This window comes from Malania oleifera, chromosome 9 (genome assembly GCF_029873635.1).
Source record: "Malania oleifera isolate guangnan ecotype guangnan chromosome 9, ASM2987363v1, whole genome shotgun sequence".
NCBI classification, from domain to species: Eukaryota; Viridiplantae; Streptophyta; class Magnoliopsida; order Santalales; family Ximeniaceae; genus Malania; species Malania oleifera.
The window spans coordinates 37,672,044-37,684,620 of record NC_080425.1 but is presented as its reverse complement, the minus strand read 5'-3'; the positions used below and the strand labels follow the sequence as shown (position 1 = coordinate 37,684,620).

General features: G+C 34.1%; 2 long non-coding RNA genes across 6 annotated transcripts; one reads left to right on the top strand and one right to left on the bottom strand.

The window, feature by feature from the left end:
- Positions 1-2,075: 2,075 nt before the first annotated feature.
- On the top strand, positions 2,076-8,031 carry LOC131164655 (uncharacterized). Of its 5 annotated transcripts, none has more exons than XR_009139314.1 (7): positions 2,076-2,203; positions 2,293-2,731; positions 6,647-6,708; positions 6,785-6,858; positions 7,158-7,390; positions 7,492-7,569; positions 7,787-7,901. It is a non-coding gene; the product is annotated as an uncharacterized LOC131164655 (long non-coding RNA). The 5 variants fall into 5 exon arrangements; XR_009139316.1 differs by adding an exon at positions 7,919-8,031 and having other exon boundaries at positions 2,089-2,731; positions 7,787-7,832; XR_009139317.1 differs by having other exon boundaries at positions 2,089-2,731; positions 7,158-7,245; positions 7,318-7,390.
- On the bottom strand, positions 2,767-3,552 carry LOC131164656 (uncharacterized). Its single transcript, XR_009139319.1, has 3 exons — positions 3,277-3,552; positions 3,098-3,175; positions 2,767-2,822 (listed from the first exon to the last, which is right to left on the bottom strand). It is a non-coding gene; the product is annotated as an uncharacterized LOC131164656 (long non-coding RNA).
- Positions 8,032-12,577: the final 4,546 nt, after the last annotated feature.

Below are 12,577 nucleotides of genomic sequence, written 5' to 3'. Positions count from 1 at the left end.
CTGAGTGTTATTAAAGATTATTTTTACAAGGATCGTATCTTGATATTCTTGCATCAAGTGGATTGTTTTTAAAACCCTGAATTCTCCAAGGCATTTATTTATAAAAAAATATTTTTTCGGAGATATTTACTTGAAGGTAAATTTTGTGAAGCATATCATTTATATAACGATTTCATCATTACATTCATATTGAGCTTCAAGTTTTATCATATGCATATGTGTTAGGATTTTCAATTGTACTCACTAGTTTTGTGTAGAAGCATTTGAGTGTATTTGTAGAAATTGTAACTTCTATATTGTAATCATAGTTTGAGCTGTGAACCGGATTTAAGGAGAAAGTTGTATATCTTGTAAGCAGCGGAATAGGAGGAAGGTGTACCTCTTGTAAGTAGCAGATTGTACGGGAAGCTCCGTCTCGGTTAAAAGAGCAGGAATTTAGTGGAACCCTTAAGTGGGTTGCTTAAGGCGAGAATGTAGGTCAGGTTGGCTGAATATCGTAAAATCGTGTTTGCATCCCTCTTACCCTTAACTTCTTTTTAATTTCCTCATTGTGTTTAAATTACTTGTGCATTGTGTATGTATTGAACACTAGTTACATTTGTGAGTAATTGGGTAAAAGTGTATGCTTGACAAAGACACATATTAGATTGATTGATTGTGAAACATTAATCTAGTTGTTAGGTAACTTGAAAGTTTGTAATTGAAGGTTTTTCGAAATTAGATCTCAAAGGTCACAATCTTTTAAAAATACCCAATTCACCCCCCTCTTGGGATAACACCGTAATTCACAATTTAGATTTGTTTGGTCCTACTAGAATTCAAAGCAGAGGAGGTAAGCAATATGTGTTTTTCATGGTTGGTGACTACTTCAAGTTTACCTGAGTACTATTTTTAGCCTCCAAAGATGAAGCTTGTAACATGTTAATACATTTGTGTAAGAAACTTCAAAATGAAAAAGGATATAGTGTTTCAAATATAAGGAGTGATCAAGGAAGAGAATTCAACAACAAAGAAGTTGAAAAATTTTGTAATAAATATGGAATTAATCATAATTTTCAGCACCCAAAACTCCACAACAAAATGAAGTTTTTGAAAGAAAAAATAGAATTATTCAAGAAATGACAAGAACAATACTAAATGAACATAGGTTACCAAAATATTTTTAAGCTGAAGTGGTAAATACCGCATGCTGTGTGATAAATAGAGTATTAATAAGATCAAATCTAAATTGTGAAGACTGAAACCGTTGATCAGACTGTCGACCAAACTGTCGACGGTTTCTTTTTATAATCCAAAATTCCTTGTTCTTGTTTCACCATGTTTTTCCTGTGCATGCATTCCATTTAGTATGAGCCATATACTTCAAATGTAATTTTTTTTAAATCTAAAAATAAAAAGTAAAAGATTATTTTGCACATATAAAGAAATTCTTTATTTTTTATATTTTCAATATGAATCTTGAAAAATTTTAAAATAAGCTAATTTCTTTTATAATTATTTGAAAAACTTACAAATTTAAAAATTATACATATTTTTTTTTCAAAACTAACCGAACCCTAATTATGCTTTTGAAGACATTGAAAATTGTCTTCACTTTTTCATAGTCAACTATTCAAATAGAGTTGTTTGCCTGTCTATTTCTCTTTTGGAGGATTTCTTAGTTTAAAAAATAAAAATAAGGATCCATTTAATTTTGAAAACAATTTCTATTTTTATTTTAATTTTTTAAAAAATATAAAATAAAAATAATTAGTTTTTATTTCAAAAAATTTGTATGAAATAAATAAATAAAAATAGACAAATTTTGGCACTATTTGCTTTTGAAAATAATTTTATTTTTTGTTTTTAATTTTTCAAAAAAATACAAAATTATCATCTTAGTTTTTAGTATTTCAAATTTATATAAAAAATTTAGAAAACATTTTTTTATTATTTTTGTATATTTGGGAGACACTCCGTTTCTAGGGTTTATCGCAAATTTTGAATTCGATGTGTACTCACTACTTCTCTCATCATGCTTTTCTCACTATATATATATATATATATATATATATATATATATATTAGTCTCCGGTTGATTGCACGGTCACGGTGCCTCTCGCACTCTGTTCCAATTTCCTGGAGAAATTTGCCGGTGCTTTCATCAGATTTCTCTGCCATTTAGCTTTGCTTTGCTTATACTCCACAAGTTCTCCAGTTTAAGGTGCGCGGGAATCTAAGAGGTTTTTTTATTTTCTTTCTTTCGATGAGTTTTTCCATGGAAAAGGTTGAAAAGACGGTGTTTTGTTTCAGGGAAATCTGTAGGGCAATGGCGACTATGGTGGAGCCTCCGAATGGGATCAAGCCTCAAGGGAAGCATTGTTTCCGGCTGTGGCAGACATTGTTTGAGATCGACACCAAATATGTTCCGATCAAACCCGTCGGCAAAGGAGCCTATGGGATCGTCTGCTCTTCCTTTAACTAAGAATCAAATGAGATAGTTGCCATTAAGAAGATAAAAAATGTGTTTGAGAGTCAGATTAGTGCACTGAGGATGTTGAGGGAGATGATCCTGTTGAGGCACATCAAGCACGAAAACGTAATTGCTTGGAAGGATGTTATGATGCCGACCCACAGGAAAAGCTTCAAGGATGTTTATCTTGTTTATGAACTCATGGATACCGATCTGCATCGCGTCCTTAGGTCCCCTCAACCTCTTTCCCGTGACCACTGCCAGTTTTTTCTTTGTCAGGTATGAAGCCATCTCTCGTTGAACATATTTTCCAGAATTGACAACCTTTTTGTTTGTTCCCTGATCAAATTCATTGGATTTTGCTCTTTCTCTGCAATGTTATGAAAAAATCAATTTGATGAAATTTTATTATGTGGATATAGCATTGGGTAGGTCTTGAAGTGTAATTAATATGCTCAACTTGCAGTATTCATCTTACTATATGGAATTATGGATGTAGAATTGAGTAGTCTTAATGTGGTAAATATGCTTAATTTGGAAAAGTCATGTTCATAGGTGTTCTGTCTTGACAACTGTGCCTAAGCAGTATGTCAAATTTATAATGCATTATTGGTCATGAGAGGCAAATATTAGATGGCAATCTACCTTGAGATGATGATGTTTGGGTTGGGCGAAGATGGCTAGTGCTGTAGTTTATTTTGTCTATTTCGCTTATGAAAAACCCTGTATGGCACAGCAAAAAACTACAATTACAATTTTAATACTCTAATTGTCGACAAACAATTTAAAAGTTTATAGGCACAAAAACAAAGAACATTACATACCTTCCAATGTTGTCACTGACAGGCCACTTAAATGAGGTAAGGACAACTCTGTATCTGAAGCATCTCTAATTGCCTATTAAAAAAGCTGACCTGGTAATAGAACATACTGAAAGGATCTAACCCACAAAATTGCATGGTGGAATACCTTTTTCACACATTCTTGCAAAATCAGGAAATATTGTTGTGAAATATTAGCTTCTTGGAAATTTAAATAACTTGGTAATCGAGATTTAATTAGGAATTTATTTAGAATTTAAAATTCCATTGGGCTTGAATTGCAGTACAAATGTTCAACTGGGCCTCAACCTTGACAATTGGGCTCAAAATTGCAAATTAAATTTCAATTGCAGTTCATTTGAGGAATTGATTCGTTTGGGCCTCGAAGGTGCAATTGGGCCGACATTTGGAGAATTAAAGGGTTGAGATCTTATTGGGCATTGTTTGGAGACAGTGAAGTTCAATTGGGCTTCAGAAGTTTCAGATTGACTTTGGCAGTGACTTGAGGAGGTCCATGTGTTTGTGTTGAATACGTGAAGAACTTGTCTAATTTGTATTTTGCATGTGTTTTTTTTTTTTGTTGCTAAATCACAGTTTTCACAATTTCTGGTATTTTTAAATTTCCTTTTGAAATTTGAGAAAATTTGAAACTCCAATTGAAGAAGGAACTCCAAGAATATTTTTTAAAATTTTTTAAAATCCTTTTTTAAAAAAATATATACATATTTTAAAATTTTAAGGTTTCTGATTTTTGAAGCTACTTTGGAAGTAAATTCAAGATTCTGCCTCCCTCCCTATTGAGTCTTACCTTGGTGAGCACCCAATATCTGAGTGGATCAAGAGTCCTTACATACTTAGCACTGCTCCCTTGCCCGAAAGGGAAGATCTCTAATTGTCTATTTCGCTCTTTACACTGCAGGATTTGTACATCCTGGCCAAATCATGAAAACAAAATAAAGGACCACATGTGGTGGACTATGCGGACTTGTTGGATTCTTCTGTTTAATAAAAAATTAAACAATAGGTTAAGAAGTATGTCAAAAAAAACTCATGTTTTTTTAATCCAATGCTTTCAAACTAACTCTTTTTCGTCATTATCATTATCATGCTTTTTCAGAATTAAAGTCAATCCCTTTTTAGAGTTATACTTTAGGCTTGTCGAAATCATGTTGAAGTGCTCTTTGACAATAATGGCAATGCTGGAGGATCAAAATGGATCTTTTTTTCCTTTATTTTATTAATTTTTGTTTCTTTTCTTTCAAAGTACACACATAATTACGATAACTGTTATGTGAATTGGCATCGATAGGAGTACTAGTTGATTAACTACCATTGAGATGTGCAAGTGCTTAATCATAAGTCCTTCATTCTCATAGTCATAAAAATCTGACTCATTCTCAAAAGAAGAAGCTTCATAGGCAAACTCAGCAGTTTGCTTCCTTTGTTCAACTGCTCCTCTCCCTGAGCCCTCAAGCTTGGATTTCACCTTCCTGGGCTCCAATAAACCCTCGAAATCCTTTGCAATGTCTGATTTTGAATATGAGATTCTCCTTTCTCCCACTGTTCACTTATTACTACAATCTGCTCCTTGAATTTCCCAAGGGGCTACACTGGCTATTGTTTTCATGCTCAAGTAAAATGGGACATAGATGAAATGGGGTCTCTTGACTACAGGAGTCCCCCTCACAAGCGCCTCCTCTTAACTAAAATGGGCCACTTTTTTTTTGACATACTTCTTCATTTCCAAATTATGAGAACCAATAAAGACTTCTTACACACCGCCTATTTGGCTTTTCCTGTTTCTTTTTTAAACTTTGTTTGTGGCATTGCATTTCTAATCACCTTTTTGGCTTCATTTCAATATGGACATATGATCATCTTGACTTCCCACTTGCACTGCCAGAGTTCCCCTTATGGACATTTAATCACCCCAGCACTTATGCTGTTTCAACAACTTGAACTTGCGATGTCCGGATTGCAATGGAGTAACTAAACTGCTGTCCCAAGCCAATGAAATTATGTATTCCTTGTTATTAATATTTCTATGTTCTGAATGAGGAGTCAGTTAAACTGTCTTCCTATGAATCAAAGTGCCTTCAATGATCAAGAATCCAACAAGTCCACATAGTCCACCACATGTGGTCCTTTATTTTGTTTTCATGATTTGGCCAGGATGTACAACTAAGAGTTACATGGATTTAAAAGTTAAATGCTCTTCACTTCATTCAATTTTCTTGACCACGAGAGACAGGATAAAAGAGCTTTTTGCCTTTTTGATGCTTGTACTTGATAAGCCTCACATTCCTCAGTCCTCATTCCCCCCAACTAAAAGAAAATGACCACCAGCACAAAATAGATGCAATTGTTTCCTCACAAAGCACTCAGAATGCGCTCTTGTTGTGAGCACTTGGCTACTAAATTACAGTTTTTGTTATAATCTTCTGATATTGACTCAAAAGTTCACTAGATTTCATAGATTGAAAATTCTTCTGGGCGAGTGATTGAAGTAGGGGGCATTTGGTTGCCGAAAATTGGAATGGGAATCAAACGGATTGGAATTGAGGTGATTCTTATTGAATGGGATTCAGGATAGGTCATACTTAATAATGCTTCTGAGTAATTCAAGGAACTAAAATCAAATTGCTTCTTGATTTCCATTTTGGTCATACTTTAATTCCTTGACTGCATACAAATTTATGAGAGGAGAAACATGTTTTTGTAAAATTACTCGATTCCCCTTCTAATCAAGCTCTTTTGGTAAGGAAAATGTGATTCTGGTCTAAACATGGGTCTGCATACATTATTCCAATTCCTAGCATGTACCAAATGCTTGGAATTTGGGATGAAGAAATCAAGTTCCGATACCTTCACTCTGATTGCAGGTAAACAAACACCTTCTAGGTGGATTTCTGATTTCCTACCTAAAATATGCTAATTTAGGTGGAGTCTTGAACCTTTGTAATTGAAAGCTGTGTAAACCAAACAAGTTTTTTTGACTTCAATAATATTATATTGTATATTAGATGGTCCAAATTTTAGGTAATTTGAAGCATTGTAAACTGTAGACTCCAAATTGTTGAGCTCAACTTTATGTTGGAAGATGAAGATGAAGTTTTTATTTCATGGCATAGAGCCTGGAACTTCATTGACATGAAGCGCATATTCTAAGAATTAGAGAGGGTATGTCCTTTTTTGAAGTTTTATGTATTATTGCTTCTTATGTCATTTGCCTTGCCATTTGATCCACGCCATGTCTTGTTCAAAAGATTTGAACCAAGAAATCTTGAATGACTGATTGGTATTGGGTCTTTTCTTTTCATTGTATCAGTTTCTCCAATCTCATAACTAAATTTTTAATTTTTCTGGTTGACAGTAATATAGAGGACATGGCTCGGGACTCTGGTAGCGTGGATATTGAAGAAGATGTTTTGCATGGTAATTTTCAAACTGATTATTTAGCTCTTTGTAAAATTGTTTTTATGTTGCTTATAGCTGTCATACATTATTAAAGAACTGCAGATGGAACTACAACAACTCTGTTCAACTGATGAATTGGTTTATCAACCCTTGTATGAAATGACACAGGTAATCATTCTATTTGTTCTATTTGTTTGGGATCAATTCTTAGTTATTTTCAGTCAGTAATGAATGATAAATTATGTAGGAAATCAGAAAGTTGGATCTCTTATATATATGTTCATTATTTATTTATTTCTTACTCCCCTCTCTCCCTTTTGTTACCATATGCATTATGTTTATGAACAACTCCAAAGGGTTTTTTTTTTCTTTTTCTCATTTTAAACTTTTATCTTAGATTCATATAAAGATACATCCATAAAATTTACTTGTATGTTTTCTGTAAATATCTTAATTATCTCTTTCAGTTGGGCTGGTGATAAGGCTTTGAAAGAGCTCCAAGAAGCTAGTATTTCACAACAATATTTCCTGATTTTGCAAGAATGTGTAAAAAAGGTATTCCACCATGCAATTTTGTGGGTTAGATCCTTTCAGTATGTTCTATTACCAAGTCAGCTTTTTTAATAGGCAATTAGAGATGCTTCAGATACAGAGTTGTTCTTACCTCTTTTAAGTGGCCTGTCAGTGACAACATTGGAAGGTATGTAATGTTCTTTGTTTTTGTGCCTATAAACTTTTAAATTGTTTGTTGACAATTAGAGTATTAAAATTGTAATTGTTGTTTTTTGCTGTGCCATACAGGGTTTTTCTTAAGCGAAATAGACAAAATAAACTACAGCACTAGCCATCTTCGCCCAACCCAAACATCATCATCTCAAGGTAGATTGCCATGTAATATTTGCCTCTCATGACCAATAAATTAATGCATTATAAATTTGACATACTGCTTAGGCACAGTTGTCAAAACAGAACACCTATGAACATGACTTTTCCAAATTAAACATATTTACCACATTAAGACTACTCAATTCTACATCCATAATTCCATATAGTAAGAATAAAATTTCAGCAAATTGATTTTTTCATAACATTGCAGAGAAAGAGCAAAATCCAATGAATTCGATCAGGGAACAAATGAAAAGGTGATTTCACATTGCAACAAGTATCAATTCTGGAAAATATGTTCAACGAGAGATGGCTTCATACCTGACAAAGAAAAAACTGGCAGTGATCACGGGAAAGAGGTTGAGGGGACCTAAGGACGCGATGCAGATCGGTATCCATGAGTTCATAAACAAGATAAACATCCTTGAAGCTTTTCCGGTGGGTCGGCATCATAACATCCTTCAAAGCAATTACGTTTTCGTGCTTGATGTGCCTCAGCAGGATCATCTCCCTCAACATCCTCAATGCCCCAGTCTGACTCTCAAACACATTTTTTATCTTCTTAATGACAACTTTCTCATTTGTTTCTGTGTTAAAGGAAGGGCAAATGATCCCATAGGATCCTCTGCCTACGGGTTTGATCGGAACATATTTGGTGTCGATCTCAAACAATGTCTGCCACAGCCGGAAACAATGCTTTCCTCGAGGCTTGATCCCATTCGGAGGCTCCACCATAGTCGCCATTGCCCTACAGATTTCCAACAAAAAAAAAATGCAATCAATACAGTAAATATCCTATTAAATTTTAAAAAAAAAATGCTGAATCCCTTACGGGCATATATAAGAATCAATAACGGGAAATAAGATCTTCATGCGAGTTTCCAATAACAGTCATATTATTTTAATTAATGTTCAAAACCAAGCCAATATAAGAAAAAAATTAAATTTAGAATTTTTGATGACTATTCAGAACAAAAGATATTATTTAAAATTTAAGACCCCAAGAAAGGAAAGAAAATTAAAAGTTAAAAATAGATGGTGAGAATCGATCCTTACTTTCGATTTTTGCAATCAGTCTTATGCCCTTCTTCCTTGTTTTGCCGTTGTTCCCTGCGCTTTTCTCCAAAGTATCCAAATTTCCCTAAGCGCACCTTAAACTGGAGAACTTGTGGAGCATAAGCAAAGAAAAGCTAAGTCGCAGAGAAATCTGATGGAAAGCACCGGCAAATTTCTCCAGGAAATTGGAACAGAGTGTGAGAGGCACCGTGACCGTGCAATCTTTCGGAGACTAATATATAGAATGAGAAAAGCATGATGATAGAAGTAGTGAGCACACATCGAATTCAAAATTTGCGATAAACCCTAGAAACGAAGTGGCGTCTGAAAGAAAGGGGGGCCTTTTCCAATATATGGGCCCCATAAGGAGGGAAACCCAACAAATCTCTCCCTCCCGACTTATGGGGATGACTCCACCAATCTGGCCAAAATTCGACACTTCACATGCTTGTCTCTAGACAATGCTTTTGTCATCATATCCGAATCATTACCATCGGTGTGAATTTTGTCAAGTTTCAACAATTTCTTATCCAACACATCCCGAATCCAATGATATAGAATATCAATATGTTTTGATTTTGAATGAAAGAGAGAATTCTTACTCAAATGAATCGCACTTTGGCTATCATAATAAAGAACATACCTTTCCTGTTCCATTCCCAACTCTTTCAAGAATCTCTTCAACCAAAACAATTCTTTGCAAACTTCTTTAATGGCAATAAACTTGGCTTCCGTAGTAGATAGAGCAATACATTTATGTAATTTTGATTGCCATGCCACAGCTCCTCCCCTGCAAAAGTCATCAAATAACCCGAAGTGGATTTTTTAGAATCAACATTACCGACCATATCGGCTTCTGTAAATCCATGGAATATAGATTTACCATTTCCAAAGCACAAACACATCTTTGAAGCGCCTCTAAGGTATCAGAGAATCTATTTTACCGCTAACCGATGCTCCTGAAAAGAAAGGTGTATTCCTAAGAAGAAGGGTGAATTGGGATTTTAAAATTTCTTTGAATGATTCGTTAACTTATTTTAATTTTAGCCACCACACAAGCAAAGTCGGTTTTCAATTTTAAGTTTAGCAGAAAATTAATTTTGTTAAAACCTTTATAAATGAATATACTAAGTTGAATATCCTATTCAACACCTCAACACAATCCAATCAACACAATCACAACACAATCCACACAAGATAAAAAAATTTAGTAATATTGTCAAGTTTCAGCACTTTAGCAAACCAAAGTAGAGTTTGAGAATATTTGTTTGCTGATAAGAAGCCATGTATTTGTATTCCTATTTTCTCAATAAAAACGACAATTCAAACTTCCAATAATATTCGAAAAACTCAGACTTTAAATAAACTTTCAGTTAATTAGTCTCGGGTGTTAACCAATCAATGTACTCCCTTTAAGGTTTCCGCAATTTATATTGATCAACCAACGTACTTTCTTTCGGTTTTTGCAATCCCAAAATCAAATTAATCCTTGATTTATTTAATTTCTTATCCACGTAGTTTATATGATCAACAATTAAAATCCAACAATGAAGTTAATATAAACAGGAAATTAAATGAGAGTAGGGAAGAGAGTGAGACGAGAGTTTTTACGAGGTTCAACTATACCCACCTACGTCCTCACCTTAGGCTAAACCACCTCAGGATTCCACTATAACCACTCCTTTATGAGCATGAGCAACCTTAAAATCTCTCATTCAATAGGCTAGAGTATGCTTCTCCAAACGATAATCCACGCTTGGTCCAACAACGATTCAAGAACCTGAACCGTCTATAAAACAAGAGCAAGTTTTGGTGTTCAAAGACACTTTTAACAAGAGCAGATTAGTATAATAACTCAAAACTAAAATATACTTCAATTCAAAATAATAATTGAAAGAGTTTAAAGCCTCTAGAAGTATATCATCGTGAGCTTTCTTTCTAGATTGAAAGAATTCAGTATAGGTTTAGAATTGTGTGAGAGATTTCCAGCAAATCTCCGTAGAGAAATTTAGAAAGTAATTGCACAAGAGAGCTTTTGAGAGTACTGAGAATTTTGAGAGCAAAAAAGCTTGATTGCTGTGATTGCTTGGTGTGTATGAATCCTTAGCCATGGGGAGGTATTTATAGATGATTAATCAAGAGTATTTCGTGTTCCCCAAGTGACTTGGAGTGTTTCCCAAGTTTTCATAATGGTTAGAATTAAAAAAATCAAATTTAGAAAGTACCCGTTAAGTTTAAAATTAAAATCTCGAAGAGTCAGTTGACTAGAAATCATGAGTCAGTCGCCTAAACCATTTAAAACACTGAGGTTTTGAAAGTCAGAGCGAGTCAGTTGACTAGGAAGACATGAATCAGTCGACTAGATCCTCTCGGGTTGTTTTAAAATCAATTCAAACATTTGTCAGTCAACTGGAAAAAACTTGTCAGTTGCCTAGAAAGATCGAAAAATTAATTTTTAATTTATTTCCAAATTATTTTTGCTCTTTTGTTTTCCCTAAAATAATTTAAGTCTTTTGAAAAGTATTTTCCGAAGTTTTTCAAAACATGGTCTCTAGGTCAATGAGATTCTTAATGAGTTTCAAATCTAATCAAATTATCATTTGAATGAAGTACCTACATAGAGACTCTTCTTAAACTTTAAAATGCTTTCTAAACTTGAAGTCTTCATATTTGTCCTTTGTTAAGTCATTTGAACTTTATGCATCAAATTCTTTAAGCTTTTAGCAAGTCTTTTTAATATTCATGCTCTTATAATCCTCAAGCTTTCATATTCCTTTTCCATGGAGTCTTGCAATCAGCTTTTAAACTTGAGCTTAATGACATGATTCTTGAAATTTCATCACGTGCAACAAAACATGTTAAGTAACATTTTATTTTTTATCATCAAAACAAGATTAGTAAGCCATGTTAAGCCAACAACTCCTTTCTTGGATTAGAGAGAAACTGACTAACAACTCCAAAGGCGTAAGCTAAATCCGGTTTTGTGCAAACCATTGCATACATTAAGGAATCAATGGCCAAAGCATAAGGAATATTCTTCATTTATTCCTTGTCTTTCTCACTTGTAGGACTTTGTTTTGTATTAAGCTTGAAATGACTAGCAAGTGGGCAACCAATGGGTTTTGCTTTATCCATATTGAACATCTCAAGCACTTTTTCAATATAACTTTCTTGAAACAACCAAATTTGCTCTTTTTCCCGACCACGAACAATTATCATGCCAAGAATTTGCTTTACCCGTCCCAAGTCTTTCATAGCAAAAAACTTGCTCAATTCCAACTTCAACTTGTCAATCTTGGAGGAGTCTAGTCCTACAACAAGCATATCATCAACATAGAGTAAAAGAATGATATAAGTACCATCCAGAAATTTTTTCACAAATACAAAATCATCCAAATAGGTTTTTGAGTAACCATGATCAATCATGAAAGAATCAAATTTCTTATACTATCTCCATGGTGCTTGCTTCAACCCATGCAAACTTTTCTTTAATTTGCACACTAAATTCTCTTTCCCTTTTTGTTTGAAGCATTTCGGGGTATTCTAGGTAAATTTCATTTTCCAAGTCGCCATGTAAGAAAGCGGTTTTCACATCTAGTTGCTCAACTTCTAAATTCAAGTATACTGTCATGCCAAGAACAATCCGAATAGATGACATCTTCACAACCGGTGAGAACATTTCATCAAAGTCAATTCCCTTTTTCTGACCAAAGCCTTTGACCACAAGCCTAGCCTTGTACCGAAGATTCTTTCCATCATTTTTCAACCTAAACGCCAATTTGTTTTTCAAAGCTTTCTTTTCATGAGGAAGTTTAACCAAATCATAAGTGTGATTGTCAAAAATGGAATTCATTCCCTCTTGCAAAGCGTCCATCCATTCAACTTTATTTTCGTGGTTCATGGCTTCTTGATAGCTTTCGTGCTCCCCTTGATCTGTTAGAGTAAC